This window comes from Nansenia antarctica, assembly GCF_963989245.1.
Source record: "Nansenia antarctica genome assembly, chromosome: 6".
In the NCBI taxonomy this organism is placed as follows: domain Eukaryota; kingdom Metazoa; phylum Chordata; class Actinopteri; order Argentiniformes; family Microstomatidae; genus Nansenia; species Nansenia antarctica.
In genome coordinates this window covers 65,174,361-65,187,166 of record NC_137676.1, presented here as the reverse complement: position 1 = coordinate 65,187,166, position 12,806 = coordinate 65,174,361, and the positions used below count along the sequence as shown (strand labels likewise).

Genomic DNA, 12,806 nt, shown 5'->3' with positions numbered 1-12,806 from the left:
AGAGCTATCGATTAATAGCCTCTGCACTGAAATGTCGACCCAGGAGGTACTAGAGAGCATTAAGTACTGTATTTATAGGATTACTGGTCTAAAGAAGGCCTCTTATATCCGCTGCTGGCGGAATTCATAATTAGAAAGAATAACATCTTCTTTTTATTAGGCCACCGTTGTTAGCCTGGCACATCAGACAAGGCAGTTCATCTCTCGACAGTTGTGTTCAGTCGAGTCTGGCATTTACCTGTCTGACACCATGTTCATTCAATTGCTGTTTTTTTTCCAACAAGCTCCAAAAACATGTCACCAATGAAACATCAGATCCTCGAAAATAGGGACCCTGTCGCTTTAAGATAGGTAGCGTCCCCCACTCTATTTCCATATAGTTTTTTTCTACCATCTCTCTTCGTGTGTATGAAGTGGGCTCCTGTTGAATGGCTTGCACTGAAGGGCTTTTTTGTTCTCCCTCCCTCTGCTTTATTGAGGCCACATCACCTGTGATGTATCGCTGCCATCTTAGTGGGGATGTGCTGCTCAACGCTCTCTGATTCCCTCTCTTGTAGAGCCGGCGTCTAATGATCGCAAAGTCGGCGGCTCTGCGGTTCGATCCCCGGCTGGCCATGTTTAGAGGTGTCCTTGGGCAAGACACTGAACCCCATATTGCTCCCGACGAGCATGGTAACTGCCGCCATTGGTGTGTGAAGGCGTGCGTGAATGGGTGAACGAGAGGCCATCGTAAAGCGCTTTGGAATAAGGTGCTATATAAGTGCAGTCCGTTTACCATTCATCGCTCTGATTCTCTCTCTTTTGTTTTTGAGGAGGTCTGTTGGCCCACTAACCTGCGACCCTAGAGTAGATCATAGCGTAGAGTAGCTTAATGTACGCCCTCTATCCTGTTCTAGCGTATGATCATTACCGTAGGTCACTGTTTTAAAATATGCATGCTGTTGTCGCAGCTGTGGGCCACCTCAGTTCCGATGCTGCGACAGATGGTAGTTGTGAAGGCGTTTGAAGTCCTGCCGAAACTCACCACCAGGTGGTCAGGGTTTGAAGAGATATAGTCGTTCTGTGGTAGAAATGACTGACAGTGCTCCTTGTAACAGTGTAATCACGGAAATGAACATGAGGGAGAGATGAGTTTGTGATAGCAGAGCCTCACTTAATCAGTCGGCTAGACGGTTTCTCATTCGTACAAGGAGTTAACCTGTCTCCTAGCCTATATAGCCTACACCCCGATGAGCCAAAACATTATGACCACCTGCCAGTCATTGTCAATGGTCAGTGGTCATAATGTTTTGGCTCATCTGTGTATCGCCAAGCAGATCAGTTAATTACAGGGAGATGAAGAGTGGAAACGGTTTGAATATCAAGTTGTTTTAATGGTGACCAACTTTGTAAATATCCTTCTGGCATACTGTTGAAGTCATCACACATTCTGACATTCTGTCACAGAACAGCACATGGGCAAATGTTTTAGCGGTAATTTGACATTTGGCTTCGATGATGTAGCCTAAAGTGTGGATTACAGAATGGGTAGGGTAGTGGTGGCCTGGCCTAGTGGATAGTGAGTTGGACGGGAGATCAGAAGGTCATGAGTTCAAATCCCACTTGGGTAACACCACCACTAGTGTGCCCTTGAGTTATTCCAGGGAGACTGTCCCTGTAATCTCTAATTGTAAGTCGTGTTGGATAAATGCGTCTGCTAAATGGTTAAAATATAGAATAAAGTTAGGATTTTATTTAATTTTTTACTCTATCTAGCTATTAGACCAAAATGGCAACAAGGGGGCTGAATGAATATCAAACGTATTGCTTCATATAAAGAAACGTTATGTAGCCTAGACTAACAAGCACTCTCCGTTGTTTCAGCTCACACCTGGTGAAACTCACACATCAAAGTCACATGGTTGTCAAAATGCTTTGTTCCTTGTGCATTTGGCCACCTGACTGTCTAGAGCTTTGATTCAGCTCAAACACGACTGGACTCCAGGGGTTGACTCTCGCTCGGATTTCTGTTCATTAAAACGGTGCAGCTCCCTGGCCAAGACGACGGGCAGGCGCACCCTTTGGGTATGGCAGGGTACACTTTCTCACTGCCAACCCCGAAAACTGTTAGGTTGCAATCCAAAAACAAACAAGGGTTATAACTTATAATATATCATCTTGATAAAAAAAAAAAAAAAATTTTTTTATTATAATGTAATTTCATTATTATATACATTCTGTCTAATAATATATTTATCCTGTACAGTATGCTGAGATGTTCTGACTAACAAAATATGAACGTCTTCAATGTGTGTATATTAAAAAGAAAAACAACAACTTAATTCTTCCTTCTTCTAGCATTATGACTGCCCATGCAGAGATTACTTTTCATGCACATTTTCTTACAAATGTATTTGTTGTAAGTCGCTCTGGATGAAGGCGTCTGCTAAAGGCCAAACATTTAAATGTAAATATATTTTTGAGGTAGGCCTACAGTAAGCGTGTGGAAGTGTAATACCCCCAAAATAATATGTAAAAAAGACAAATAGGCTCACTGCCACGGTAACCTTGCTCTGCTTATTAGTTTGCTTCAACCCTGACATTATTTGGGGGAGGCGGTAGCCTAGAAGTTAGAGAGGCCGGCTAGCAATCGGAAGTTCACTGATTCGATCCCCGCCTCAGGAGGGAGCTGCATGTGCCCTTGAGCAAGGCATTTAACTCCTAATTGCTCCAGGGGCACCGACTATGACTGACCCTGTGCCTAGAGCAAAAAATACAAAATTCCAACAATTGACTGACAAGTTGATTGCATGGCAAATAAAACATTCTTTCTTTCTTTCTATTTGAGCTCAAGAGAGCTTGGCATCTTGCTCTGCTAGTTCCTTTTGTGACACCTGAAACCGCAGGATGATTGTGCCTGCGTCAAACCTCCTGAAACGATGGCTTGGGTTCTCAGCAGGAGAGACCTTTACTGGTGGTGTCCATTTTTAGATTACAAGTCTTGTGTTGAGGAAAGACAGTGAAGAACAGACCCTCTCAGAAGCAGATGAGAAGTGTTTTTTCTTTCTTCGATTGAGCTACTTACTTGTTGACCCCCTTCCAAGGCTAATTACCCCTCAGCAGCATGTAGGTGGCCAGACTGTCAGACTGAGGGTGTAATAACTATGTGCTAAACACGGGCAGATTTCTGAGGGGGGGGGGGGCAGGCCACTGTTCAGATGTTAGCTAGCAGGCTGGCCAGATGCCTGCTGTGGCGAGATATGGCCGTCACACGTTAAAGCGCCCAACTCCGCTGGCCACCCCTTCCTGCCCCGTGGAGGACTTGGCCGGCCTGCAGCAGCAGCCCACCGTCAGGGACTCGTCCAGGTTGAAGTGCCCCCAGAGGAAGGCGCTGGGCCTGGCTGAAGTGATGCCCGGGTGTGCCACCACAGCTGTGTCTTTGTCTCCGGAGCGCTGACTTGGCACGGTGTGCAGCCGCACGCAGCCGCAGCCCCGCCGAGACCCTGTTATCAGCAGCTGCGCTGGGTGCTGTCGTGGCCTGGCTGCCTGAGCGCTGCCGTGCTGGGCTCTCAACAAGGCCCAGCGAGAAACGTTCAGACCCGTTAAATGGGTCTGAATGTTTCTAGCCGGGCCTTACGAGTGCACAGCAGCACGACAGCGCTCAGTGAAAACGAGTGGTACGACGGCGGCTCGTTTTTTCTTCACTGGGCAATCGAGAAGCATTTTAACGTGGTACCGGCTGGACGAGCACGTCGTTTCTCAGTCAACGTCCAGTAAACAGAGGCTGTGAAAGTTTTGCATAATGTTCATAATGTTCATAATCTTCTGTTGAAAGCCTTGATGTTTTTAGCTGTAGCGGCGTGCTGCTAGGTACGTTGTGTGTTTACTTGGGCCACTTCAGAAGCTGTGCCTGTTGTGTTCTTAGATGAGAAATGGTTTTCAATAGACATTCTTTTCTTTTCCATCCCTTTCCAGTGCTGCTTTGTGCTGAAGCAGATGCATTACATTTTGTAAGATGCCGCCGCGTCTGATTGTTTGTTCTCCCTGTTATCTCACGTCTTCAATCCTGCTGCCGACGTCGCAATAACATCTTGAAACAGCTGGGAGCGAGCTTGTGTTTTTGTGTTTACCCAACACATTTGTGAGTGAAGACAAACTGCGCTGAGCCTATGGGTTATTGCCAATGATAAATATTACATTTTTCCTGCCAATTCCCACTTGTGTAAAATCATCAGTGTCTTAAATTGCATCAGAGAATTTGTGAAGTTCCCAACTTTTGTGCTGATGAAGGTAACTTCCCCCCAGTCTCCACCATCTACGTTGATTATTTGGGGAACATCTGCTCTCCAGCGGCAGAAAAAAGAGGGTCTGCAGTGCTAGCCAGGGCTGGTTTTGTCTACCATGCCTTTTCTTTTGGTAGGGGGCAGCCTTGCCCCATTCCTGCCCCAGCCCCACTCTCCCAGCCACACCTTTGAGCAGGTTGTGACGTCTGACGAAGGAAGTCAACGTCTGTGTGGTTTTTATCCTTTGCTGCAGTATTGTGACCTCATCTTCCTTGTTCATGGGTAGACTCTGAGTCACTCTGTTGGCCTCAGGAAAGCCATGTCCACACGCCTCCTGCCTACCCGTGGTTATTCTCTGTTGTTCCCCTTGTGTCTGTCCCTCCCACCTCCAACCGGAGTTGAAGCCCTTTACGTAAAGGCAACTGGTTAAAGTGTAGGCTACAACCTCCTCATCAGAAACTAGATCCCACTCTGTCGAGTTAGGTCACATGGCTGAAGAAAAAGTGTCATTTGTTTATTGTATCTCTAAAGGCATTGTGGAATGTCACCGGTGTCCATTCTAGAGCCTGATCGTGTCAACCAATCATGCTGATATTTCATTGCATGCAAGCTCTCTGTGGACGAGAGCCTTGTGTTATTTTGGTCACTTTTAATGAAGCAGAAAGAATTCTGACCCCTCCCTCCCCTGTGATGCACTGCATAGCGTCACAGCTTTTCGCGGATATGCTCTCACGCTGTGTGTGCGTGTGTGTGTGTGTGTGTGTGTGTGTGTGTGTGTGTGAGTGAGAGAGTGTGTGAGCATGTGTGTGGTGTCTGTGTGTCTGTGCCTGTGTGCGTGCATGTGGAACTGTGATTTGTTTCAATGACAATAACAGCGAACATATTTCATGCAGTGTTTAGGAACCTAATTACGGTGCGTCTGTTTTTCCAGTAGAAGCTCATGGCGAGTTCAGCTATTCATATCATCCCTCTGCCGAGCTCCCAGCGCCTGTCCCAGGGGGAGCCCTGCAATCTGAGATAGGAGCTTAATGCTCTGCACTGCAGCCCCCGGGGCTGTACAGTAAGGACTAGGAGTGCCACACACTGAGACCGACTGACGGTTGCTCTGCTCAAGGTCACAAAGCAACGGAGCTTCAGTGAAACTGGCACAAAATGGATCCTCTGTGCCCTGTGTCAGTGCCAGTGCTGCTCCTCCACCAAACGTCATCAGTGAACCTTTTTTTTGTTTGTCTGCTTCCGACAGTTTAAAGTGAAGGAGTGTGCCACACAAAATTGCACCTGCATTTTTTTAGCAGGATAAGTCAGCGACCTCCTTTGTGTGATGGGAAGGTGCACTCACACAGACTAGTGGTATGATGAGTTCAAATCCCACCTGGGAACAACAGCACTAGTGTGCCCTTGAGTAAGGCACTTAGCTCTAAGTGATGGAGACTGTCCCTGTAATCTCTAATTGTAAGTTGCTTTGGATAAAAGCGTCTGCTAAGTGGTAAAAAAAAAAAAAAACGTTGCAGCCTTATATACATATGTCATTTAGCTGCTCTTTTGTCCATAGCTATTTCCATTGCAGTGAGTGCATACATTTTTCAGTATAAACGGTCCCAGCGGGAATCGAACCCACAACCTTGTTAACGCCATGCTCTACCAACTGAGCCACATAGGACCACTTGTCACCTCATAGCCTTGTCAATGTAAAAAAGAAAAAGAAGAAAAACTGAACTTTAAAAAAATAGAAATTAAAGAAGTTTTCTTTTCTTTAGTGCTTTCAGTTTATCATTCACTTTCCTATTACAGCCAGTGACCCATATACAGTCCCAGAGATGATTGCTTGGAGACATTCCAGAGATGGAAGCGTAACCAGGGGAACCGCCTGTTTCTTCCTTGTGCTGCCGCTGCTCCTCACAGGTGTGTGGGAATCACGCCGAGCGGCTGCAATCTCCCCCAGCCTCGGAGAGCAAATGGCCTGCTACTGAAGGGATCAGCCACAGTCATAAGTAAAGAAATGACACGCGCTGCTTCCCTCTCTAATCTGTCCACACGGATGCTCCAGTCCAAAGGCTCACCCTCCCACCCCCCCACCCCCCACCCCCTTACAGCCAGACGGCTCATGTTAGTGGGGAGACTTCCGCTGCTGAATTCGAAAGCAGATATCACGTAGTCATCCATTACTGAATTATTACGCTTCGGGAAACTGGAGATGAGGCAAGGTTTCCGGCTGTCTCTGGCCGTCCCCCTCTTTTTTTCAGTTTTTGCAGACGAACGGAAGCTCATCCGGAATATCAATGTGGCCATTTGAATCGAAACACTGCGTTTGGTGTCTGGTGTCGTGCTGGGCAGATGTTGATGGGTGAGAGACTACAGTGTTGACTGACTACTTTCTTTTCCTGGCATTTCTCTCTCTTGTTCTCCTCTCGCTAACATATGAATGGTGTGTACGTGTGTTTTTGCAGTCTTTAGTCTGCCCATATCATTCCACCCCCCATGACACTTATCAGCTTGGAAGAGCTGACCGGCTCTGCCGTAAATCTGATCAGGAAGTTTGGACACAACTCCAATCGTCCCCCCCCGGTGTCAGCGAGTTTGTATTAGCCTATATATCGAGCTTTTGCTGCAGGCTAATTGTACAAATACATAGCCTGTATGATATTATTGCTTGCGTGTTTGTGCCTGCAATGCTCTATATTGATTGTCACAGACGATTGCAGACTGTAAAACACAATCCGTTGGAAGTCTCTGTTGGTCTACAAGAGGAGGTTTTTGGTTTTCAGTGAGGTCGTCGGTGTGACTGTGTGCGCGGCCTGTGGTCCAGCGAAGAGCCAGCCAGACAGGTAGACCTGTCGATAACACTTGGTGAGTTGCCTAGTGACAGCAGCCTACACCGCTAGAGAGAAAGATATCCAGTCCCGTCCGTCCGCCCCCACCCTCCCACCTCCATCACAAACCTTGATAGCAGGGAACAGAGACAGCCGACATTACTGAGGCGGCCTGACCACGGGAAGATAACCTTGGCGAGGGAAGATGAGACGTCAGTCCTCTGATGCAGAATCCCTGTGGGACTTTGCTCTCTCTCTCTCTCTCTCTCTCTCTCTCTCTCTCACTCTCTTCCAAGGCCTCTGTCGGTAAGTTCAGGAGTGACTGAGGTGGGAGCGGAGCAGCTGTGTGAGATCGTCTGTGGCTGAAACCTCTACCTAGACTTGCTTCTGCATCGGACAGTGAGATATTTTGGCATTCTGGAGGCCTGCCTCAGTTTCTCACTTTGTTGTGTATGAGGGAGTGTCATGAAACAGAACCGCTGGTCAAGTTGTCAGCTCTGTCACTGCAAGAAAAAGAGGTATGGGGGAAGAGTGCTTAGACACACACACACACACACACACACACACACACACACACACACACACACAAACAAACAAACACACACACTACCTCTCCCTCCTTCACACCAACCTTTGGTAGGGGAAGGAGTGCCAGGCCCAGATGCCTCTAAATCAGTGGCTGTGCTCTCTCATTCATGGAGCAATAACACTAATTGAGTTGAATTGAACCGGCAGCAGCACAGCAGTGCCGGGTTAGCTGACTGAAGCTGAATAACTTACTCCGAGAGGGAGTTAATAAACCGTCACAGTTTGTACAACCGTCTACAGACCATCTGTAGTGACGTTCAGAAGTTGTAGTTCACACAGTAGCGCTTCGGCGTCCTTCTTTACTTCACCGATGTCTCTTTCCCACAGGTTACATTCACATTGTTGCCATTTAGCAGACGCCTTTATCCAAAGCGACATTCAACAAACAGGTAATCAGTCATTGGAAATGAATGGGTGGCCTGGGGTGGTCCAGTGGTCTACTACCGCTACGCATGCCCGTGATATACCCCTCTCCTCCTTACTTTCCTGTCTCTCTCCACTATCTCTATCCAATAATAAAAAGTATATATATATATATATATATATAAAAGGGGGACCGCAAAATGGAAAAAAAGGAAATGAATGAAGAGGATGAATGAAGAAACTTCCTTCCCAGATAGGCTCATTTCCCACGCCCGCCCAGGACGGCCATGCAACCCTGGGGGCACCGAGGGTGTGGTCCCGGGGAGGGGATGACGGGGTGTAAGGGACAGGGACCCACGCCAGATGCACTACCCAGGACATATTTATAGCCACTGGCCTGAGAGAGAAAGTGGGGGTGGAGGAGAAAGGACAGATTGTGAAAGGAAATGGAGGGAGAGGGAGAGAGAGAGAGGGGGAGGGAGAGGGAAGAGAGAGAGAGATGGAGAGAGAAAGAGGGGAGAGTGAGTGATGGATAATCTCCTATCAGAATGAGACAAGCAACCTAAGTCTTTCTTTCTCCCCTGACAACTCACTGCAAGAGGCGTGTCTGTGTGAGTCTGTGTGTGTCTGTGTGTGTGTGTGTCTGTGTGAGTCTGTGTGTGTCTGTGTCTGTGTGTGTGTGTGTCTGTGTGTGTCTGTGTCTGTGTGAGTCTGTGTGTGTCTGTGTGTGTGTGAGTCTGTGTGTGTCTGTGTCTGTGTGTGTCTGTCTGCTTGTGTCTGTGTGTGTGTGTGTGTGTGTGTGTCTGTGTGTGTCTGTGTGTGTGTGTGTCTGTCTGTGTCTGTGTGTGTGTCATCTCTACCCACTCGATTTATGATGCATCCATAGTAGTCCTCTGTGACTCTTAGTATTTCTGGTAAAGGAACTCCACATGATGTGGCAGACAGTCAGATGCAGCTGGACCACACAGTCAACCCTGCTGAGCTGTATGTTATTACCATCGCTGTTTTCTTACCGGGCAGGTACCTCCATATTTAAGCAGGTACTTTTCAGAGCTTTTTTTCTTATTTATACAACTGCACTAGAGCGGGGGGGTGAAACCTGATTTGGTCACGGACCATATTGCACCAAATACAACCTCATGCTGGCCCGGGAAAAAAGAAGACATTTGTTTGTAAAACCAGAAGAATGTCCAGACTGCTGTGCGCACCAGTGCCTCGTGTTATTGCATTACTGGATATTACAGTAGCCGATATACTCAGCTTCCCCTCGACGCCTCGTATCCACAGAGCTCAATATTACAATGTCACAGTAGCCTAGTCAGACCAAAGCCTTATTTTCAACTTGGGTTCATCTGTGGGCATCCGAAGGTTGGAACTAAAAATAGAATGACTCATTTATTCACCAATACATGTATGAGTCAATTCCAATCAATAATAAAAGACAGATATAGACTTTATTAATAGACAGATATAGACGTTATTTTTGAAATTATTTTTTCCATCTACCTCACCAAGTGCCATCAATAGCTGTATGGAGTACACAGCAATGAGGTAAGGGGAAGGTAGAGATGACACAATGAAAGACGAAAGAAGACATTACGCGAGCAATGTTTTCTACAGTGAGTTAATTTTCTTATCTTCTGACAATTAACATATTGTAGAAAGCTTTGCTTGCATGGTGTCTACTTAACGTGTAATCCTTACCGCCCTTCCCCTCATTTCTGTACTACACAATTATTTTTATTTGCGCAAATCACCCGCAGGCCTGATTGGACCACCTCATAGGTCGTTGAAACCCCTGCACCAGAGCAAGTCGTCTAAAGCCCACAGCCACAAGAGCCCAATAGCGTAGTGCCATGCCTGGTATTTAATATCAGTTCCAACCACCCGGTCACTTGCTAATCAATTTCCTTTACCCACTTCACAAAGGCCCACATATTCCCTACCCACCTCCCTTTCGCTTGAGACTGTTTTTGAAGACTGAGCAGAGGAGACCTTGATTGATGGTTTCAACCTCAGCCAACCTGGAGGAGTTTCCTGCAGAATGTGTAATCAACCTCCAATTAGTGTTAGGTTGAATGTTTCCACCGCTTTCCGAGCGCTTTGCTTTCTGAGCGCAAGCGCTCTGATTAAAGACTTTTCCAACCAATGGGGGTTAATGATACTGCTAATTAGACGGGCCCAATCAAGAGGCAGACACACACCGAGGGGAAAGTGGACCTGCTTTTGCTGCTTTAAAGAAAAAAAAAAAACTCCCCTGCTTTTTCCATTTTCCATGACCCGCCTCTGGTCTTATTCAGGATTATGAATGCGTTCTCAATTTTGTACGTTTTGGCTCTGACCAAAAAAACCTGTTGTGAACAGATTGCTAATCTGCCAAAGGGCAGGAATTACAGAACAGTGGATAATCTTCGGGCCGCTGCGTGGCGACGGCACAGCCACAGCTGGGGGAGGGCATTAAAGCGGTGGGGTTTGGGGGGGGAGATGGTTGTTGTGTACCTGTTGGGAGTCATGAGGACACGCAGAGCACACAGTTACAGGACAGTGTTATCCCGCCATGCAGGAAGGTCATTAACAGCTGTCTACTCTGGGTGTATATGTTACGGTACATGTGGGAATACGGTACATGTGGGAATATGGTACATGTGGGAAAACTAGGGTTAGGGTTAGGTGCTACGTCGACTTGGTACATGCTGGCATGTCTAACCCTAACCCTAGTCCTAACCCTAACCGTAGCACCCTATTAACTAACCCTAACCCTAGTTTTCCCACATGTACTGTCTTCCCACATGTACCGTAACATATATACGCTCACGGAAGACTTTATTAGGAACACTATACTAATACTGGGTTAGAGCCCTTCCCTTTGCTCTCAAAACAGCCTCCATTCTTCATGCCATTGATTCCACAAAAATGTTGGAAACATTCCTTTGACACTCTGGTCCATGATGACATGATTGCATCATGCAATTCCTGCCGATTTGTCAGGTGCACTTTCGAGCTGTGAATCTCCTGTTCTACCACATCCCAAAGGTGTTCTATTAGATTCAGATCAGGTGACTGAAGAACACTGAAGTCATCGCCTGTGAGTTAAATAGGCCGTGGCATTCAAGCGATGATTGATTGGTATTAACGGGCCCGAAGTGTGCCAAGAAAACATTCCTCAGGTCATTACACCACCTGAATGAATGAGATGGGGGTACAGGTGTTCAAGTGTTCGGTGAGTGTATACTGTTTGAAAAGATATTGTGAATGAGACGATTACATTCCAGCCACACACACTGTCATTCTCTCACATGCAGGCACACACACATTCACCCTCGTTCTGGTTTTCTTTCCCGAGGTGCCGTTGTGTTCTTATCACCCGTGTGTGGAACACATTCATGTTATCCTGTTATTTGACACCACAGCGAGCTCCTTCTCGGCCTTCTCCCAGGCCCTGGGTGATGTGGTTAGTATTGACTTCAGAGTTGTTCCTTTGTCTGATTATCATTCCCCCTGGTCTGACAGTGCCCTCGATCTCATAACTGCTGCCCCTTATCACCTTTGCTCTTTACCCTGACCTCGTTGGCGATCGTCCCGTTGTCCTTAATCCCCTGGTGGTTGTAATAATCCGTAACGGTTGATATGGTGTTGGGAGTCGTCCCTTGTTGATGAATGGGAGTTAAGCACGTCTCTGTACAAGTACGCCCTCTGCTGACGCTTCCCCCGAACTCCACACTGACGGTTCGTCTCTCCAGAGTTACACCATTGGTCCGGTCTTTAAAGATGATGAGGCGTATCACTATAGGCCTGTATGTCATGTTTGTTGAAACGGTGCGATTAGATTCTTACACTCATTTGACTTGTCACATATACCCTACGAATGCTCATTGGCTCCTAAGTGCGCATTCCAGCAGAGTGATTAATTGCTTGTCGTGTGAAACCGCTCCGACATGCGTACAGTATGTATCAACAGAGCTTCTGTTACTGATAACTACGCCAGTCGTTGAAGTTGTTTTCTGATTTCAACTCCTCCTGGAATTCACAGGCCTGTGTCTATTCCTACTCTGACAAGGTTCATTTGATGTCACTCTGGAGCACCGTTCAGTCTCTGAAACTGTCGTCCCTCGCTGGGAACTAGTGACAAAATGTTGCAGGCGTCAAAAACAAAAGGTTCTGGCATGTAGGCCATGTTATTTCCCATAAGGTGCTGTGTGTGTGTGTCTCTGTGTGTGTCTCTGTGTGTGTCTCTGTGTGTGCGTGTGTGTGTGCGCGTATTTCCCAAGGAACCGCCACTGCAGAGTCATGAAAATTATTCCAAACTGATTGAATCAGTGTGCATGGCTGCATAAGGTGAATGTGTCCTGCTCAAGGCTACTGTGTCGCACGCTGTAGTTTTTTTCTGTCCAGGGGGGGCTGATGTAACCGGTATCTGATAGACAGACAGTTCTTACTTGGCTTGGCCTACAACCCCCCCCCCCCTCCCTCCTGACCCTCAGCAGCTATCAGCTCCACCAGCCCATCAATCACAGCTAATGAGCTAACTGCACGCTCATACTCTGTAGCCACATGCACTACTGTAGCCCTGGGGAAGGTTATTCAGAATTTAAACAGACCTAACATGATTGGTACCTTGATGCCTTTTGGGGGTGAATTCTGTGTCGTGTCGAGGCCGTTAGATCTTTCGTTACCGTGGATCTCTCTGGTGTTATGATCTTCTCTTCAGTAGCAGAGACGGATGTGCACTCAACTGCAGGCGTTGTTTGATATTCTCATACCCTTGCTTAGGTTCAGTCACAGG

At 47.0% G+C, this 12,806-nt stretch overlaps 1 protein-coding gene across 1 annotated transcript in view; it reads left to right on the top strand.

Annotated features, from left to right (window-relative positions):
- fbxw7 (F-box and WD repeat domain containing 7) overlaps positions 1-12,806 on the top strand; it is a gene marked incomplete at its 3' end in the record, with an annotated part of 176,371 nt that overhangs the window by 51,304 nt on the left and 112,261 nt on the right. The gene's annotated exons all lie outside the window — the stretch shown is intronic.